A 19,492-nucleotide genomic window follows, 5' to 3' on the forward strand; every position below is an offset into this window, starting at 1 on the left:
TTTTCTACTTAAATCACATTTTTATATTATTTTCATTAAAGTCCATTCCAAGAAACTTTTGATCTTGATGAAGAATCGATTTGATGACGACAGCCTTGTTCCTTCCACTGAGATTCCTCCGAACGTCTTGCAATTTTCTATACGGCGAGGTTCTATTTTTCCACGATACAAGGAAGTCGCGGTTAAAGAATCGCAGAGATACCTCTGAGACGGACGGTGGAACCGCGAGAGGACTCGAAAAGAAGGCGGAACCTCTGCTCCCCCGGGAGGAGAGCGGGAGCGACGTCATACCATCGTATCCAGGATCTGATACGAAATAAACGGTGAGGAGATATTTCGTCGGGTGGTACCGAGAGGAAAAGAACAGGCTAGACATTTTGGAGGTTTTCGTACGTACTATTCGGGGATGTCCCGTATGAGAGGCCACGACGACGCTCGGGTGTCGTAGCTTCAAGAGGTTTTATCGGCCTGTGTTTGCGGTGACCTAACGTGTGCTCCGCGATTCCCAATTAACTTTGTTTTCGCAATCGGATGTAAGTTGCCCTCCAAATTTCTGATGGTAATCACAATCGGTGCGTGTATTTTTGTTCATGTTCTCAGTTTCTTTACAAGTTAATGTGATTTCGAGTACAACCGTTTTTGTAACAGAAGCTTCTGCCGTTTAAAATGATTTAAAAAATTAATACATATGTCAAAAGAAGAAATTATATATTTATTATATATAATATATTTTGTAATTTTTCCTAACATATGTAAAAAATAATGTTAGTTAACTAAACAGTTCGAAATAACGGTATAGATAATCATAATCATTTAAAATTTTCTTTGCATGCACGCATACAGACTATTTTTAAATTCATTGTATTTTTAATTTAAAGAACGTCGGCTTCTTTATTGAAGAATAACTTTCATTTTACGCGGTAATACGAGGCCAAGGTTCTCGAAGAAAAACGAGCGCGAATTTTCGCTTACCGGCACTGTTGGTGCCTCGCCATTAAATCGCACCGGAAGGATTACCATCCGTCACGGACCGTGGAAAGGCTTCAGCGCATCCACTCGCGCACGAAAGGAGCCTGATGAGGTTCACGAGAAGGTCAACCAGAGCTCCGCCGTTACTCTTCTCCGCGAAGTTGTTAATAACCGGTGAACCTGCTCCAAGTTGCAGATCGGGCTATAATTGGATGCAAATAGTAAATACGAGGCGAACGATACAAAATTCTTCGCCGGTGTGCGAAGAAAAGGAAGCGAATAGGAGGTCCCGCGCATGAACGCGGTTGAAGGACTTGGAAGGAAGAGCAGGAGTTAGGTCGTCCTGGGAAGGAGGATGAGAAAGGACGGAGAGAAGGTTCGGTACGTAGCAATATACGGGAGACTTAGCCGTGATAAATCCTTATATATGAGGCCGCACCGCGGCGGCCCTCTATATGAAACTCCCTCCGGAGCACCCCACGGGATTACCCTTATACCTCTCTGGGCCGACCTATACCGTCGGAGAAAAGTCACTACGTTGCTACGTAGGGCAATGCCGTCCCCGTCTAGAAATAGAAAACAAATGAAGAGTCGAAGCTGGATCAGCGTCGGGGATCGGATTTTCTCGTGATCGATACACGGATACGGACAACCTTTGATATCTCAATGCTTTGGTGGTTAATTTCTTTAATTACATATTCAGGATCGATCATATTTATTACTCGTTGTAATCAAAATTATAAAAGTAGTAATACTAATTTTACAATCAAGGGTTGCAAAATTGTTTCGGCATAACGTATCTAGCGTGGATAAAAAAAACGCTCTCTCTCCTCTCTCTCTTTTCTTTTTTCTCCAATCCTGATACATCCGGATTTGGGAAATGACGCGCGCAACGGAGAGTGACGTGCAATTTGGGAAGTCGACGAGAGACGGCCGCAATGTTGTTGGACCCCGCTGGGCTTCCGCTACATTTCGAGTTATAAAGATACGTATCGGTGGCGATAGTGATTATCCACGATGGCGACATAATCGTTACGTCGTTAACTCTTAACGGCGCTGGGGGGACGTAATTCGGGGGGGAGGGCGTGCGAAGAGGCATGAACGAAAGTGCGCACGGGTGTTTTGTTTTATCGCGTCGTACGGAAGCAATCGTATCGTCATCCCGGAAAAATTTCTATCTTCCCCGCCGTGCACATGTGCGTCGTACGCGATTTCCGCGCATTCGAAAAATAAATCTCGCGCAATATCCCATGTTTTTAACCACTCGTTTCTGATCGCTCTAAGCACTCGCGCGATTACTGGCCGTGAAAGCCGATCAAAAAATCATTTGAAAATCCGGTATCACCCATTACGTCATTCGACTGTGCAATAGCTTTTATTTGATTTATAGTGCCGCGAGCAAAAAGATCGCATCGCCATTCGAAATGGTAGCCAGGAATGGGAAATCATATTTTGTACGTATACCCCTCCGATAAATATCTTCACGGATACAACTCGTTATTGTAGAAACGGGTTAATCGACACATCAGTATCTTATTGCCTTTTTGTCATTTTTTTTCATAAATAAGTAATCTTTAATTTCTCCGTATTTGGCCTCCTCTATATAAGTATTTTCAACAATAATGATCGCATAGCCATACATTAATCTTATAAATCGTTTGATTATTAAAGTGATACATAGTAGGTAGTATATAGTACTATGCATATTTATCACGAAGAAAAGCTTTTAATTCCTAAAGAAAAAAGGTCTGAAATAAAATGATTAAATTAGCTAACAAGAGGAGAGACTATTTTTATTTGACGTTTTAACGGTTAAGTGCCTGTTTTGAATTATAGCGAATAGCGTTCGTTATGTATGTGTTGGACGTTTTTATTTGAAAACTGATTTGTTTTCCCTGTGCCGCTAAAATTTCCGGGGGCCGCTGATGCGTATGACGTATGTAGAATATAAAATGCACAACGTATTATTGAACAATAGCCAGCCGATAATAGGTCGAATGCGCGTCGGTGCGTGTCATTAATGGGCTTTCTGCGAACAGGCCGAGAACCACGCGCGCGGACGATTTTCTTCATCGCGCGCGCGTCCGCGATGATGACCCGCCATCGATCTGCCGCGACGCAAAAGCAGAAATTATTAAGAAGAATGAGGCAGCTCGCGATGACGAACTGGACGCTCTCGCAAACGATCCCGGCGTTGCATTAATTATCCCCGCGTTATCGCAAAAATTGCTCAACTATAAAATTCATTCGGTCGACCGTTGCGCGCAGCTCACTTTTTGGCGCGTAAAAACATTACGTGTCACAGAGAAAAATATGAAACTCCCACGCTATTAAAACAAAGGGAGTCGGGTACAGAGCATCAACGGACATAAAATGTTTGTCGTTGCGATGGACAAACGGTTATCGCTGCGATTTTTGGTGCGTGGACGAAATGAAAGAGGGAAAGAGAGCGAGCGAAGATGTGATCGTTTGTTAGAGAGAAATAGAAACAAGAGAGAGAGAGAGAGAGAGAGAGAGAGAGAGAGAGAGAGAGAGAGAGAGAGAGAGAGAGAGAGAAATCGAACGACAATAATTATCGTGAAAACGGAATATCTCGCTGGATAACGCGACGGCGGCTGTGCGCGGGAGGGGACGGAGGGAGACGATGGTCCACGGTCCACGCTGTGGGGTAGGTGAGAGAGAGGAGGGGGATGATCAAGCCGGATGCCATTCCCGGTTGCATCGGCCGTTCACATAGAAAGAGAGACTCGGCAGGGGGTGGTAAGGGGAGAAAGAGGTAGGACAAAATCGGACGTGAGAGGGGCGGCCGGTCCCGGCTGCCATTGTGTTCGTTATAATTAAAAACGCGATTCGCAATTGCAAATTGGAAAATGGGAGAGAGAGCGTGCCGGCCGGCGTTGTTTATGGGCTGTTCATTGATTTTTATGCGCCAAAATTAATGACCGACCCGCGATTTCGGGGCGTCGCCGTATAATCGTCGACGTGTATGTACCTACGAGTGTCGTTATGCGCTCGTCCTATCGCGCATCAGATTCCCCAACAAAAAAGAGAGAAAGAGAGAGAGAGAGAGAAAGAGAGAGAGGGGGGAGGGAAGGGGAGATACTGGAAGGTTACCGGACAAATGCGGAATTTGCAACGAGCCGCGGATAACGAAATGTGCACCGCAATGAATCTGCAAATACTGATATCTTGCCGCGCTATAGCGAGTGTCGAATAATTAAATAATTATCGCGATAATTTTACGAGACGCGTCGGCTGTTATAGTCGCTAGTTATCGTTAAGCTAAAAATTATCATATATAGTCACATTTGCTATAAAGCCGCATTTGTAAAACATAAACGATCGTGGCTTGGGCAAATGTGACGATGGAATGATATCAATATACAATTTTAAATTTTGATAGCGCGTATCCAGTAATTTCTGGATTGCATTATTGATAGTAAAAAAATAATTGTAATCTTAACGTCATAGATCTGTGAGTTACGTAATTCACAGACGTGTAAAGAAGCACGCTCCATTTTTCCTCGCATCTCTCACGGCAAAACATCCAAACGATTTATCACCCTCGCGTTCTTAAGTCGGAAGTTGAAAATTCTCGTGGCGCTGCCGCAGCAGAGACGCGACGGTACGGTACGTCGTAATGCTATAATTAGCGTTATCGTCGTAACGGAGACGAGAGAGGAGTATCGGGAAAATTGAGGAAAAGAGAACGGAGGAAAAGTACCGCGCGGAGCTGGGAGAGACCCGGACCATTAGCCAATCTGGCGGTAATGCGATCGGAGCTAATGGCCGCACGGCATCCGATAGCTCTTAAATAACTCGCGAGCTGCGGCATTGCCGCGTATATGTACACGCGCCCGAATCCACGCACACAAGTCAGCTCTGCCGCGCTCCCGGGATTTATCAATTCGGCGGAACTTCCTCCTATCTGGATTCACCGCGAGAGCTCTCGGCGTCGGTCGATGAATGTTTACTGCGCGCGGATTGCATCTGGCAAGCTCGAAATTATTACAACTGGATAATAAAGCTCGAATCGCGAACAACGATTAACCCTAAATTTGACAATGTAGCTACAATTGGCAATGTAGCCTTGTATAAGAAACATATTTCCCGATGGAAAACCACACAATCGCTTCAGCCCGCGTTCGGTTCGCGGTGTTATATATCGCAAATGCGAAAGATTAGTGGTATTACAAAATATTTTTCATAACCGTTGTAACAATGTCATTCCATATATGAGATAACCCGGATAAATGAGAATAGCCCATACATGCCTTTCCACCCTATATAAAGTACCAAACATTTTTCATTACATTACCATTTCAACAAATGTATTTTTCGTCATTTTAAGATCAGCCTTGTTTTATATTTATATGTAAAGCTATATATATTAACTTTCGTTTCGCAGATACATTTTTGTTATCTGACGGTGATAAACTTTTATGGGTTTACAACGTTATCCAAATCAATAAAAGTTAATTTACCATATTTCACGTAATATTTAATGTACGTCGTTAATGCGAGAGAAGATATATATTTCTCTACGTATCTTAGTTTTCTAAATAATAGATTTGATTTAATAATTTCGGGGAAAAGGGGAAACGCGATACGCGCGTCAAGTATCCGAGTAGCTTTTTCCCGCCGAGTTATATAAGATTCTATAACTCGCGGCCGGAACCATCGGGGTAGTGATTCCTTAAGTAAGTATAAATCCGGATGATACGCTCGTAAAGGCCGGTGATGTCCTGCGTAACATTGCGGAAGGCGGGCTCTTTGCGCGCCGAAAAGTCCCCCCTTGGTCCGATCGAGAGAGAGATATCCTCTTTTCTCGCGGAGAATGTCTTCTCCTGCGAGACACTCGCGCGTCTCGCGTTTACGTGTCGCATTACACCGTCGACTTATGTCGCCCGGATGGCCGAGTTTTACGACGTTTCGTTCTTTCGTTCTCTCGAGGAGCGAGGCGAGTTCTTCGAGCCGAGAGAGCGATGGCCGCCGCCGCCGCCGCCGCCGCCGCCGCCGCGGTCTCGTACGTGCATCGCACGCGCGCGAGAAAGAGCAACGTATAAATACGGGCGCGTCGCCCGTCCAGAGAGGATGATGGTTCATTTTATTATATCGTAACCCGCGGCGCGGTGCCCTTACGACTTTCTGATTGATAAGACTGCCACGGCGACGAGCCGTTTCACGGCCCCGGCCGTACCGACCTTAACGCGCAGCTCACGTAGTTATGGTTGAACTTTTTAAGACCGATCGACCGGTCTTCCCGAGAGCGAATCTCGCGATCCACTAATCTTCGGGGATCTCCGAAGTGGCCGGAGCGAACGACGCGCGCGGTCCGGCTGCCACGTATCGCGCCTTTATCTACTGTGTCGCGCGATAATAATGATTCATCGTCCGACGTAACGGTTGAAAAAAAAATTTGATAAGCGTGCCGCGGATGGAACGCTTAATTATGGATATTTAACTTTCAATTCTTTCGTTTAACGTTCGTCCAGTTAAAAATAGCGCGAGATAATTGGCCGGACGTGTCGCTAACGCGCGACGAGAGATTGTGAAAAATTGCTCCAGCCCAGGCTACGCCGCTAATCTGCGCGCGTTTTCGCCATACAATGAATGTAAAACAGTTATATGAAGTCCGTACGAAATATTTGCGTGATTAATATTTGCGACAGTTTGACAAATTGTCAACGTTGTTGTCTCCGCGATATAGCGCGCGAAGAGTCGTCGATAGAGAGAATCGCGGGCTACTCCACTTTATCTCCACTTCCGAAAATTCGGAATGGCCGAAAGAAAGAAGAAGTCGAAGACGCGTGGCCATGGCGAAAGCATTTTTCGCGGCAAATGTTCCGTGACGGTGAACGGTTGCCGCCACTCGCGCTTTACTTGTCCACCCCTAAACAAATTTACGTTCTCCTAGCGGATAAATGCTGGGCAATAGCCGCGCCCTTACATACTTTGGCGAAATTCCGAAAACTGTTTACGTCGTATCTCGCTACGCCTTGCGGAAACATTACGGTTCGCAAGAGCCGAATTTACACTTCTGTGCATATAGGATGCGCTTAAGGTAGTTGTATCGCGACAGTATTAGTAAAAAATAATGGTCACACACTGCAATACGATAATGTACGGAAAACTCTACTTATCTGTGTAAAACTTTTGACTGAGCTTGTACTGTTTTTACTGTTTTTACTGTTTTCACTCGCGTCAGTAATGAGTATACCATCGAGATTAACTCGCGACGCTCGCATTAGTATGCTATCGAGGTTATTTTAAATAAATAAGAAATAGAAGCGAAAATATCTGTTGAACATTACAAAGGAAGATTAATGAAAAAAAAAGTATTAAAGAAAAGACATAAAGCTTTAGCGGCAATGTCTGAACTACATATATATCTAATCTTCTATGCGCAGTGTTGCAAGATTTTTACAGGTTAGCTGTCGTATGCGTCTATACCGCTATGAGAAATTGTGTACTTTGCGTAACAATTGCTCCAAAACTAAATAGATAAGGGTCTTGTACTTTTGTAAGAATATTTTTACAAGTCTCTTTTATCATCTCTTTGTTTTTCATTAAAATCCTATGAGTAGTTTGATCGCTACAATTACAAACGTGATATAGGAAGCCGTTTTCGTCCTACGATACATGTAAAAAGTGCTAAGTTTGATTTCCATTATTTCAACTTTGGTATAGTCAAGCTTTTTCTACTTGCACGTGTGTGTAGAGCGTGTTTACATTAATATGCTGTTCAAATTTTAAAAGATTCCTATAAAAATGGGTTTTGTGACACAACTACCTTAAATCCGCTTCTTCGCGCACACATCGTCTATAAAAGCTCTTGTATCCATTTTCAGCAATGTAGATTAACTTTAATCTCGGTTTAACTTATTTTTTATCCTTTTCTAGTTTCTAAGAATTAAAAAAAGATGAAAAGTATAAGTTAAATCGAGATAAAAGTTAAATTTATACATTGCCAGAAATGGGCATTAATAAATAATGATAATAAGAAAAAGAATATCAGATGACAGAGAGTTGAAACGATGACATTATAAAATTCTCTTTCTGAAGGTATATCAGGGAACAGATCTCGACGACAGGACGATAATTTTCCATCGATACAAACGTTGCTGTGATTTTCATACGCGCAAGATAAATTCCAACGATCAAGACACAGAGATACGAGACGCTTTGAGGGGATCATCAGTTCGATAATGGGGATATCGTTCTGTGAAACGCATACATTTCGTAGCACCGAGTCCATAGGTAACCATATCCTCGTGAGACCCCTTCCTTTTAGTCGAAGGTGATTCATCTAATCTAAAATCTTGTCGTTGGCATATAGGATTTCTCCGGCGGCGTATCGAATTATTTTGACCTGTCCATAGAACACAATATATCTCTCGCATAGCGGTGATTCGACCTTTCTTTTGTTATTCAAGTTCGTTAGTTTTATACTTTTCTCGGATTCTCGTGATACTCTAAGGAAAGTAAATTATATTCGATAAATTCTTTGTACACGTGCACTATGTGCGATCTCTAATTTCGTTTAGCTATTATCTATTTACTTTGCTGAATCTTATAGAATTCTCCTGAAATTCGAATTAAATCCTAATTATCAAAGTAAATATTAATTTTTCCTAAAATTTACTCAAAGAATAATCGTTAATATTTGTTCCACTTGTCAATAGTACTTTTGCATCGAGAACCCGGATCTTTGGTAGGTCGAAGAGTGATCGTTCGTCACCGCTTTTTTGAACGGTGACCGTCCTGCTGCGCGTCAAGATTATTTGTCAAAAGTCAACGCCGATCAGTCTCCCTCTAAGCCTGGTTAAAATATATGGTTAATAATATTCTCACATTTGGACGGATTGCCGCGTCAGCGCCGTATTCGATAGAGATGCATTATTAAAAGAGCTATGTGGTCAGATAGGTATCGACAATTAATATACGAGAAACCTGGGGGTTCGTACGGTTCGTGGCACGGGAACGAGAACGCGGGAGGGATCGAGAAAAAAGAGATACGTCTGGGATAACCACCCAGAGAGAGAAAGAAAGGGGGGAGGAGAAAAAGAAAATGCGCAGAGATGGACAGGTATATCTTGTATCTTACTAAGGATCCCCGTTTGATCTGTCACGGTGAGATATTCACTGATCGATAATAGAAGTTAAAATAATGTTTGAATTACACGCATGCCAATCATATCGGTCTGGGCGTCTCAGACCGCATTAATTAAAGTTTCAAATTAAATTCGCCCGAAAATGAACTTACTGTGTCTCGCGAGGAGAAATGAAAGCATAATGACTCTAGTCGGCGAAACACAGTGTCTCGTGAAGTCAATTTTATCGACTGCACGCTGTCACGCGAATTATATGTACGGAGCGTCAATCATATTTTATAATTGCATTAGCTGCTAAACTCTTATGCAAATTTTCCTGCATTACTTTGGATTCTTTACGAATTGACTAGAATCTTATATAGAAGAATATCGCGACGAATATTTCATTTATTCGCGACGCGACGTCGTTATTGACTTGTCGAAACGAATCTAGACATTTCAAAGCGATTAAACTCGTTGAAGACATGGCACGGTTGTAGGCAGCAACACCGAAACGTCTCCTGTTTCGTGTACCGCCAAAGTAGCGACCGTCGTCGCCGGGGATGTCGCGTCGATAAATCTATTTGATCGGAAAATCCGTACATCTATTGAGACACCAAAGGACGAAGCGTGCCAGGTATATCGTCGATATACTATGCCGGTATATACGAAATATCGCATTCCCCGTAAGTTTCGTGTCCAGAAGCAATACCAGATTTTAATTTAGCTGCCTGCGCCGTCGGCCTGGCTTGCGCGTCGTCACCGCAAAGAATCCCGGGACGGACGTGATAATTATCGCCGAGTCAAAGAACGATCCTCCACGTCCGCGTTCATCGACACTGCAGCAAATACGGTACGGCGACACATGTATAATATACATATAGATATGTATACAGTAGTTACCGGGGCGCGCCCCGGGGTCTCTTTTGATGTTACACACGGGGGCAACGCGCTGCGCCGGGAAACTCATTTCCCGAAGCCTGTCCTCTGCTGTCCGCGGATCGTCGGCAGGCGGGCGGATTACATATTTCCATTTGGCAATCGACTGGCCTCCTCTCCCTGTCTAGCCGTTGCTTCCGCGCTTGACGTAGCTTACTTTATACCGGGGGCAAAAACGAATCCCAGACACGAGCCGGCCTCTTGTCAGCGGCTAATTAACGATAGACATCGACATTGTCCCTTGATGGTAGAAAGAAACCTGTCACGTGTTATTTTCAATACGATTCGGACTCTCGGACTCGAATATTTACATCGACGATATAAATTCGTGAAATCGCGTGTCTTTCCCCGGCTCGATTTAAGATACAGCGATCATTCTTTTGGTCAAAACGGCTCAAAATAGATTAGGAGTTATTAGTTCTGTAACATATAAGACGCTTTCTTATATCCGCTTATACCTTATGAAATGTTTGTTCTACTCGTTATTTATAATTCTGTGCGTTGCGACAATCGTGATCCAAATGAGTGGTTAGCCCGTGAGGCGACTGCCAAAATGCAAAATAACTAAAATCGACATAATTCGCCTATGAACATCTGCGATCCGCCTGGATGCTCCCGCATCATCCTGCCGCACGCAGAACTCACGGCGCGCCGCTGGTATTCGTTTCGCATCTAGCCGTTTTTCCCATCACATCGATTAGCGTCTATTTATAGTAATTTGGCGCGATACCCTGGAGTTCCTGGAATAGAATCCAGCCGGAGATAAGAGATCGTCCTTGTCTCGATGCAGTAGGACCAACGGTGCATTCGGAATCGCCGAGGAGAGCCCCGTCCTCCTTCATTCTCAACTGCTCTTTCGGTATCCCACGGCTCGTTCGATGACGAGAAAGAAAGAGAGAGAGAGAGAGAGAAAGATAGAGAGAGAGAAAGAAAGAAAGAAGAGAGGCGGAAAGAGAGAAAGAGGCAAGTAGAACTTGCCGATTCGCATCATGCGGCTACCGGGAAGCCGGACGGTGTCCCGCATTGCGATGCGACGGACGACGTGTATCGTCCGTCAATCATCCCAGAGACACGTACCCGTCATCACGTATTCTGCATGTAATATAACCAAACACCATCATGACCAAACGTGTAAACAACGCGCATTGCCGTCTACGCGGAGCGGCCATCTTTCTGCGCTATCGCGACGAATTGACTGGACCGCGCTGGACGTGGATGGACAAATGGAGCAAGATTTATTTGAGGCACGCCGCGTTATTCGCGCGCGCGACGAGATCAAGCGAAAACGAGAATAAAAGTCAACCGCGAAAGTTGCTGAAAATACGTCATCGCTACGCACGAATACAGTGGATAGATATGGATGTACATTATTCCAATTATGCTAATATCGTATACTAGTAGAGACCCTCAAGTAAGGGTCTCTCTCTCTCTCTCTCTATAGAGATGAGTCTTTATATATACTATATAATCTATATAATATTAGAAAATACTAAATATAATATTAATAAATATAATAGGGGACCGGTTGTTCCAACCTGTTGGTAAACTAACTAATAGTTAAATCATATAAATATATGTGACTTTGTTTTTCCTTCAAATTTAACAAATTAAACAAAGACAGACATATGATTTAACTATTAGTTAATTTATATTTCAATAGATTGGAACAAACGTCCCTAAGAATATTAAAATAAAGACGCGCCGCACGAATACATTTATATAATTTCTCATCGTCATTGGCCCAACTAGGATAATTCTTTTTACATATATATTAACTCGAATGACAGAAGGAAGGAAAACGGCGTGAAGACGACACTAGAAGAAAGGAACGACAGGGAGGGGAGGACGCGGAGCCTTCTTCGTGGTCGCGGGAACGGCGCGGCGCGGGGCGCTTCGAGATGGTATCGGGTTGCGGCCGAACGGAACGTTGTTACATTCAAATTAGAGTGGACGACGGTATGCGTACCTGAGAGTCGCGTCGGGTCGTTGTCGTCTTCGGGCGCAGGACGGTCCTTCTGGTGTCCGAGCGTATATACGGGCGGTTCGCTTGTACACGCCGCGCGGCAACACCGTGGCGGAGAACTTACGGACGAAGGATCGTATTCAAAACAGCGGGTGGCTCCCAAGCCCTCGAGCCGTCATGCGATCTTGTCCTTCCACAACGAGCGGGTCCCATCGCGCTCCGTCTCGAGGCGGAATTTCAATACACTCGTATATTTAACGAACGTCCGACCCCTTCCTCTCCTCCCCTCCTCCTCTTTTCCTCTCTTCCTCTTCCCGCGCATTTTCGCTCCCGCGATCCTTTTCTTCTTCTTCTTCTTCCTCTTCTTCTTCTTCTTCTTCTACTTTGTTTTCTTTTTCTTCCTTTTCTTATACCTCCTCCCCCCGCTTCTCTCGCTTATTCGTCCGATGCTTTTTCGTCCTTTGCCCCTATGTGTTCCTTTTTCCGTTGAGTTTCTTCAGGTTCTCCCGATATACCGAGCGGAGAACTCGTTCGCCGGTCGCAAAATCGCCTTTTTGTATTTCCCCGCCGCACGAAAGAGAGGACCGGGAAGACACGTCGCGCGGCTGTGAGACTGGAATCGGGAATTTATTGTCAGTTAAACGGGCCCGTTCTCCCCGGCCAACTTATCCCGGACGAAGCTTTTGACGGACCCCTGGTGTCTCGATCGTTCGCTCGAGACCTTGCCTGCGACTCGAGATTCATACACACCGAGAGAATTAGTGAAATAAATTGCAACAAATATGTAAAATGCCGAAGATAGAGAGATTCTTAATTTCGTGAAACTTTCGTATATTAGCAAATTTATCTGCTTAAGGGTTTCTCTAATCCTAATTAAAATTAAAAAAGGTACGATACTTATACCTTTTATGATTGTAATATAAAACTACATGTATAAATTATATGAACACTGAAACAATAATAGCATTGGTGCTTGTGTGAAAAATGTAAACTACTCGCTTTAGCACACTTAAAAGGAACAGTTAGTTTAAGTTTTATAACGTTCTTTTATCAGATACATTATTGTTTATTTTATTGATTAGTACTTATATTGATTAGTATATAACATTTCCGTCTACAAATTATTACAAAATATAACATTATGTAATAACATTAACAATATTAAAATAAATTGTAAATGACAATAATATATAGGTAAATGTGCTATAAAAATTGCTTTTTTAAGAAAACTCTGCGATTATCTTCACGTTTATATAAATATTTTCTTTGTATCGAACCATTCGTCAATTTCTTGATAATCCAGCTATGTTTCTTTATTCTGCACGTCGTAAAGCTTCCACATCGCGTGTTAGAAGTTTTCCCGAAAGAGAGAACGCGCAGTGCATGTAGTCGGCAAGATGGTTCGCTCGATAGATCGTCGGTCTGTCTCTCTTTTCGATTGCTAATAATCTCAACGCGCGACTTCTGTTTGCGAAGCTTCCGTTGTTAGCATAATTTTCGCATTTATATAGTGTTGTCATATTTATCATGTTCTTTTAGCATTGAACAATATTAAATAGATTTACTTATATGTCAGCACCCATATTATTTCGAGAAAAACTTTGTGTATTATTAATTACATCCCTTACAAAAATAGTTTTGCGTTAAACATGCGGATTATATTAAAATTTACGAAATGCACTCTATACACTATATATTTTATTATACACGAACATAGAAATAATAATGCTTTAAACGCGTAATCGGCACAGCTATCTTCTTCAATCTTCGAGGTACTTCTGACAGAAAACATTATGACTTTTGCCGCACAAAGAAGCGGAACCACGCTGGAAAAAGAGTGACGCCCCTCGAATAAAGTATGGCTCTGTTTTCCCCGAACTAATGGCCGTTGAATCGACCATCGTCCACTATGTAACTCAACTAACTCTGTGCTTCCTTCGCATTTTATAGATATATATATGCATGTCTATCTACTTAGCTAACGATCGGCAAAAGAAGCGATTATTGAAGGAAAATCGAAAACACTTTTCGTATAAGTTCTTTTTCTCTATTGAGAAAATAGAAAATATTTACTATACTTATAATCTATATACTGACTAAAAGAGATAGACTATTAAAAAATTGGTAAACATTATGTAAAACGGTCAGTATATACGTATGTAAAATACCTCGTCTCCATTTAAAGAATTTTAAAAATACAAATCCATATACGATTTTCTGATACATTAAATTCACAAGTTATAAAATCTTTCAAGAAATTATCACATGCTTAAAGCACAAGGCATAAGATAAAGAAGAAACATATTTGCATGATATATCCAAAATGTTTTTGTCTAAACATTATTTAGACAGCTTTGCTATTGCTAAAAATATTAATCGTAATTGATAATGGTACAAGAGAGACGTTAAACCTTCGCAGGAAGTATTCACGTCTAATGTGATATCTTTGTCCAGTGACGACAGGAACGTACATTGTCTCCGTTTTCATCTGTTCACCTTTTGACCCTCCTTTACATATATATACGTATGCCGTCGCGACAAAAGGCATGTATTACTTTTTAAAAAAGTGGTATTTATTATTTGCATAAAATATGTAAATTGAGACATTCATTGAGCAAAAAAATAATATTCTTAAAATATGTTATACATATATATATATATATATATATATATATATATATGTAATGTATTTTTATATGTATTAGTCCTATATGTATTTCATGATCTTTCTAGCACACTTGGGGATCTTTATAGAATATTAAAAAATAAAAATATATTGTATGATATGATCATAGTGTGTTAAGCTATCGTACTCTTTGCATCATAATCTCGCTGGTTGCGACGAGATAAATAGCGATCGTTTGGAAACGAAGCGTCGCAAGTAATGGCTGCCCTTTTGGCCCTCTTTTTCAGCTTTTTCAGGCCAGTATTATTGCGTGGTCCGTCGTGTCCCCCATTTCGCCATGTTCCAAAGTACGAAATAACGAGTGCGTATACGACCCTGTCCGTTCGTCGCGCTTTATCCTGGCCGTATAACCGCCGAAACGAACCATTTGTCATCTGTAATTAAAGAATAACGTTTTCCTCTTTGCGCCGAGAAGGGGAGAATTTACCGGGCGTAATCACGCTTCTCACCGCGCACTTTCGCGTAATCTGACGGTGGCCCTTTCCTTTTTTTATTTCAACGACCATTGGAAACGTATCCGAGCAATATATATTTAATAAACATTAATCCCGCAATAATTATTGTTTTGTTATATTGCAATTAATTATCGAATTAATTCGACAATTAATCAGGATCCGTGTGCGCCGATATACTTCATAAATATTAATTTCGCAATAATTACTGAGCCACGGCACAAACAACGGATAACAATTTGCACGTTTTAACGAGCCGCGCTTGGATTTGTTTCAATGACAAAAGAGGAAACAGGGGTTTCCTGATTGTGATATCCAAACTAATACCGAGAGACCTATAATTAGTCATATTATAATAAATTATTATTATTATTAAGATATCATATTTCATAAAATATAAAATGCATAATAATAAATACAATTAAATTTGTTATATATTAGAGAAAAGATGATTTCTATAAATAAAGTATTACTGTATTATTACATTATGTAAATATATGGATAAATGTAAATTTATATCAATTCCTTTTGATATCGAGTAATAATAAAATAAAAACGCATTACGACGGTAATGCTGGGTAACGTCGACTAATCTAAAAAAGACAAGGTTCTTCACAAGCAGAGGCACCGACATTTCATTGGCAATCTGGTCAGGCCTGCCCCCGACGGCGCGAACAAATTGTTATAATCGGCGCGACGCTTCAAGTACAACGTCTTCATGACAAGATGTGGCAGGATAAGAATGATACGTGTCTCATTGTGCGACAATGGCGACAACCGGGCAAAAGCCGGGAGAAAGGGAGGGAAGAAAAAGGTGAAGGAGAAGGAGGATATAAACGAGCGATCTGAGGTCCATCAAAATGCACGGCGCTTCTTCAAGCTCGATTCCCATTGTCGATGCCTTTGGCAGTGCGCGATATCTACCTGGCGGACACCCGCATGCTGTTGCATTAAATTACACTTTAAACACGTTCGATCGTTTCACGCGGTGGTCCTCATCTCCATGAACTTCCACCGCAAGAAATGAGCGATCCAACCATCCGCTTGCCCGTGTAAATCGGGATTTATTGCGATTTCGAAAAAGACTCGCGTCGAAGCGCGGCATTGAATCTTTCGGAATATATCCGTTCCGCGAATTTCACACTTACTATATAAGCTTAAAACATACAAAGCGAGATAATTAAGAACGCATTCCATCAAATTGTATCTAATGTCGGCTTTATTACACTTACAATAGATGCACGTTAATTAATACCAACATCACGTTCGACTTCTACATTGTAACAACGGGGCGAAACCGTATGCTAATTAAAGGAGATTAATAAAAAATTAGCTAATTAGAGAGAAACTGCGAAGTCACGATTAAAGGAAAAGTCTCTAGCGCAAGATACTTCTTGATGCGCTAATTGATATCACTAATTAGTATAATATCATAAACGTAATATTATTAAATAATGGTATCAAATAATAATAACACTATTAAAATATTGTATTAAAATACAATATTGTTTCAAAAATTTCAAAACATTTTATTTGAAAATATTAAAATCTAGTTTATAATTATGCCATCAATTCGACTTTGTCTACGGAAGCTATGTAAAAGACAATTCTATAGAATTTCTCCATTTCAATGTGTGTGTTATTCTCTTTATCATACAAGACAGGCCGCATCTTCGTCATGCCGCAGCGTCATGCCAGCCCAAGAAGCCGGTGGGCAGATACGAGTAAAAGAGACGGAATGATAGAGGCAAGGAAGCGCAGTGGTCAGAGGAGCACCTAAAGATCCGCGGAGGTTGATGTTTATAAGAAGAAAAATTTGCATACGATGCAGCAGATCGTCGATAGCAAAGTCCCGCGTGCGGGGCGGTGCGTCTCGGAGATTCAAAGAGGCTTTGTACCATTATATCCGAGGTTTCTCTCTCTTTCTCCTCCTCCCCTCCCTCTTTCTCTCGTGCTTTCGCTCTCTTTCGCTCTCCTTCCCCCTCAAATCACAGGCGAGTTGCCAGCCCTATCGCGAACAAAATAAGAGTCTATATATCTCTGCTGTGTGTTTCGCTTCATGGTCTCTCTGTATACTTTCTTTTTCTATCGGTGCGCTACGTCACTGGACCGAAGCGACGTTTTCCTGATTGTTGTTGACTTATGGAGCGATCGCCTTTTCGCCGTTTAAACTTTTCTCTAAGCGCGTATCTCAATTTTGGCGCGCATTTTTCTTGAATATCAGAAAGAGAAACATTCTTCCGCGTGAGTCACATCTCGTTTCTCTTCGTATGTGACTGTTCATTTATTATTCATTATGTTCCTTAAACATTTGTCAGACTTCTACGTCGTGTTTTTGACATTGCTATAATAAAAGTATACCTTTTCTTTTCGAAATCTTCCCAAATCTAAGAAATAATGTACGTTTTTCTAAATAGCATATATTTTAAAAAACTTAAAGTATCTCGTCAATGTTAATTTAAAACAGAGTGTTTGAGAATCATTAATAATGACACACATTAAACATAAAAATTTACACATTATTATACATATGTTAAGATTAAATAAAATTTTTGTAATATAATAACTGAAAAAAGAAGAAATGCATATGCAATTATTCCGTAATAATTTAATATACAACAAAATAAAAATCGCATAATCGAGAGAACTGATGGCGCAGATATTAAATGGTTTAGAACAATTGAGAGAAAAGATGAAGAAGAAATGAACATGATATCGACGTGATCTCATTCTTTCTCAACCATCACATATTCTATGTTGTCATGTGTGATCAAAGCGGGTAAATTAAAGAACGGCTAATTAATGGGTAATTAACGAATAACACTATACGGAAAGGAGACATCGAGGAGAAGTGGTCTTTGTCCCGCGACAATTGGACGATCGATCGGCCGAACTCTGATTGTCCCCCGGTTTTCTTCTAGCGGTATCTCTGAATTTGATTCCGATCTCTTTGATGAAGGTACATCTCGAGGTACATCTTTTGCGTGCCAGTCGCTTTCTTCTTCGTTAGCTTGCTGGTACTGCTTGGTCACATTGTTAATTATTTGATCGACAAGATAAGAGTGTTTTACACAAATCATATATTTTTAACTCTTTCTTTCTGGCCTAAACCTTTTTTTGTCTCCTCTTCTTGAGTCGAAGCGCCATCCTGTCTTTGAGATTCCGTTAATATCTCGATTGTGCATGCCTTATCGATTAGCGAATCGTCAGCGTTTCTACGATTTTTTTACGGACAGGCATAATACGAGATAGATAGAGAGAAGCCTCTTTCAGCGTTTTAAACAGTTTACTTAAAAATTACTTCTTAGAAATCATTGAATATTAACTTTATATATATCTGCCAATACATATTTAAATTTAAATTTAAATAAAGCATATAAAAGTATAATGTAGATTAGCATAACATAAAAAATATTGATTTCCAAAATTATTTCTAAACTTATTATAATAATAACAAGCACATTATTATTATAAACATATTCTACCCTATCTTGAGTAATTGACAGTTTTAAAGAACACAAATCTCAATCTCTTGAAATCGTAGATCCAATTCATCCATTTAAGAGGCCAGATAACTAGTCAAGAGAATAACTTAACAAGACGTAGAGAAGAAAGATCGATTGCTCGCATTAATTGGCAGCCGGTCCGCGTCGATCCGCTTCGCGGTGTCGAACCGAGGGATCGTTACCCTGCGGTGTAAATAGGCCCCGGCGGATTAATTAAGTACGTAAAACGCATATGTCGTGAGAGACAAGAGGGATTGCCATAGGCGGCACTCATTAAGATATTCGCCAGGCTGTTTCTTATCTAAAGAGTGACAGCGCTCAATCAAAGAATCAGGATCGCTGCTTGTGGCAGTCATGTTGTCAATCACGATCGGCACGACGAATCTCCTCTCGTGTCTTCGCTCAACAAGGTTCTTTTCTTTTCTCCTTGCTCTACCCCGCCGTCCCACAAACAACTGTCTTCTTTGATGCTGCGATCCGAACGCTGCGCATCCGTATCTTCATCCATCTAATCGCGGAGTAATTGATATGGATGAAGATATCCCCCTTTCTCTCGGCGTACTCTTTCTTGTCGAACGACTCCACATCGGCAGGCGGATTAGAGAAATGTCGGTTTGTTTTCACAAAAGAATATTGTAGAATATTGTATTGACTTGAGAAATTTCTATGAGACATTAATAAAGTGAATATGCGATACACAGAAAGAACGTGATATTTTTATAATAGCGATTTGCATGCTTCATATGTATTTAAATTTCTTTTATGTACTAGACGATTTGTGTATTCGCATTTTTTATTTGTTCGAATTCAAAATTGTTTGACGGATCATTCGGAGAGTGGTGGTAGAATTTCGAAGCTGGCGCATTTCGCCGCCTGGTCGTTAA

At 41.2% G+C, this 19,492-nt stretch overlaps 1 protein-coding gene across 6 annotated transcripts in view; it reads right to left on the reverse strand.

The window, feature by feature from the left end:
* The window catches only part of Rrp46 (exosome complex component Rrp46), a 93,622-nt gene that overhangs the window by 10,899 nt on the left and 63,231 nt on the right, over window positions 1-19,492 (reverse strand). For 2 of the 6 annotated variants that reach the window (XR_013258113.1, XR_013258109.1), the window contains one exon: window positions 11,968-15,024. The exons of 2 other annotated variants lie outside the window; for them this stretch is intronic. The gene's annotated coding sequence lies outside the window, so the exon portion shown is untranslated. Of the gene's footprint in view, window positions 1-972; window positions 1,172-11,967; window positions 15,025-19,492 lie in introns of all 6 variants that reach the window. 2 more of the 6 variants (XR_013258110.1, XR_013258112.1) reach the window with 2 other exon arrangements.

The sequence above is a fragment of the Temnothorax americanus genome, unplaced genomic scaffold (assembly GCF_048541705.1).
Source record: "Temnothorax americanus isolate GAGA-0224 unplaced genomic scaffold, ASM4854170v1 Scaffold34, whole genome shotgun sequence".
Taxonomy (NCBI): Eukaryota; Metazoa; Arthropoda; class Insecta; order Hymenoptera; family Formicidae; genus Temnothorax; species Temnothorax americanus.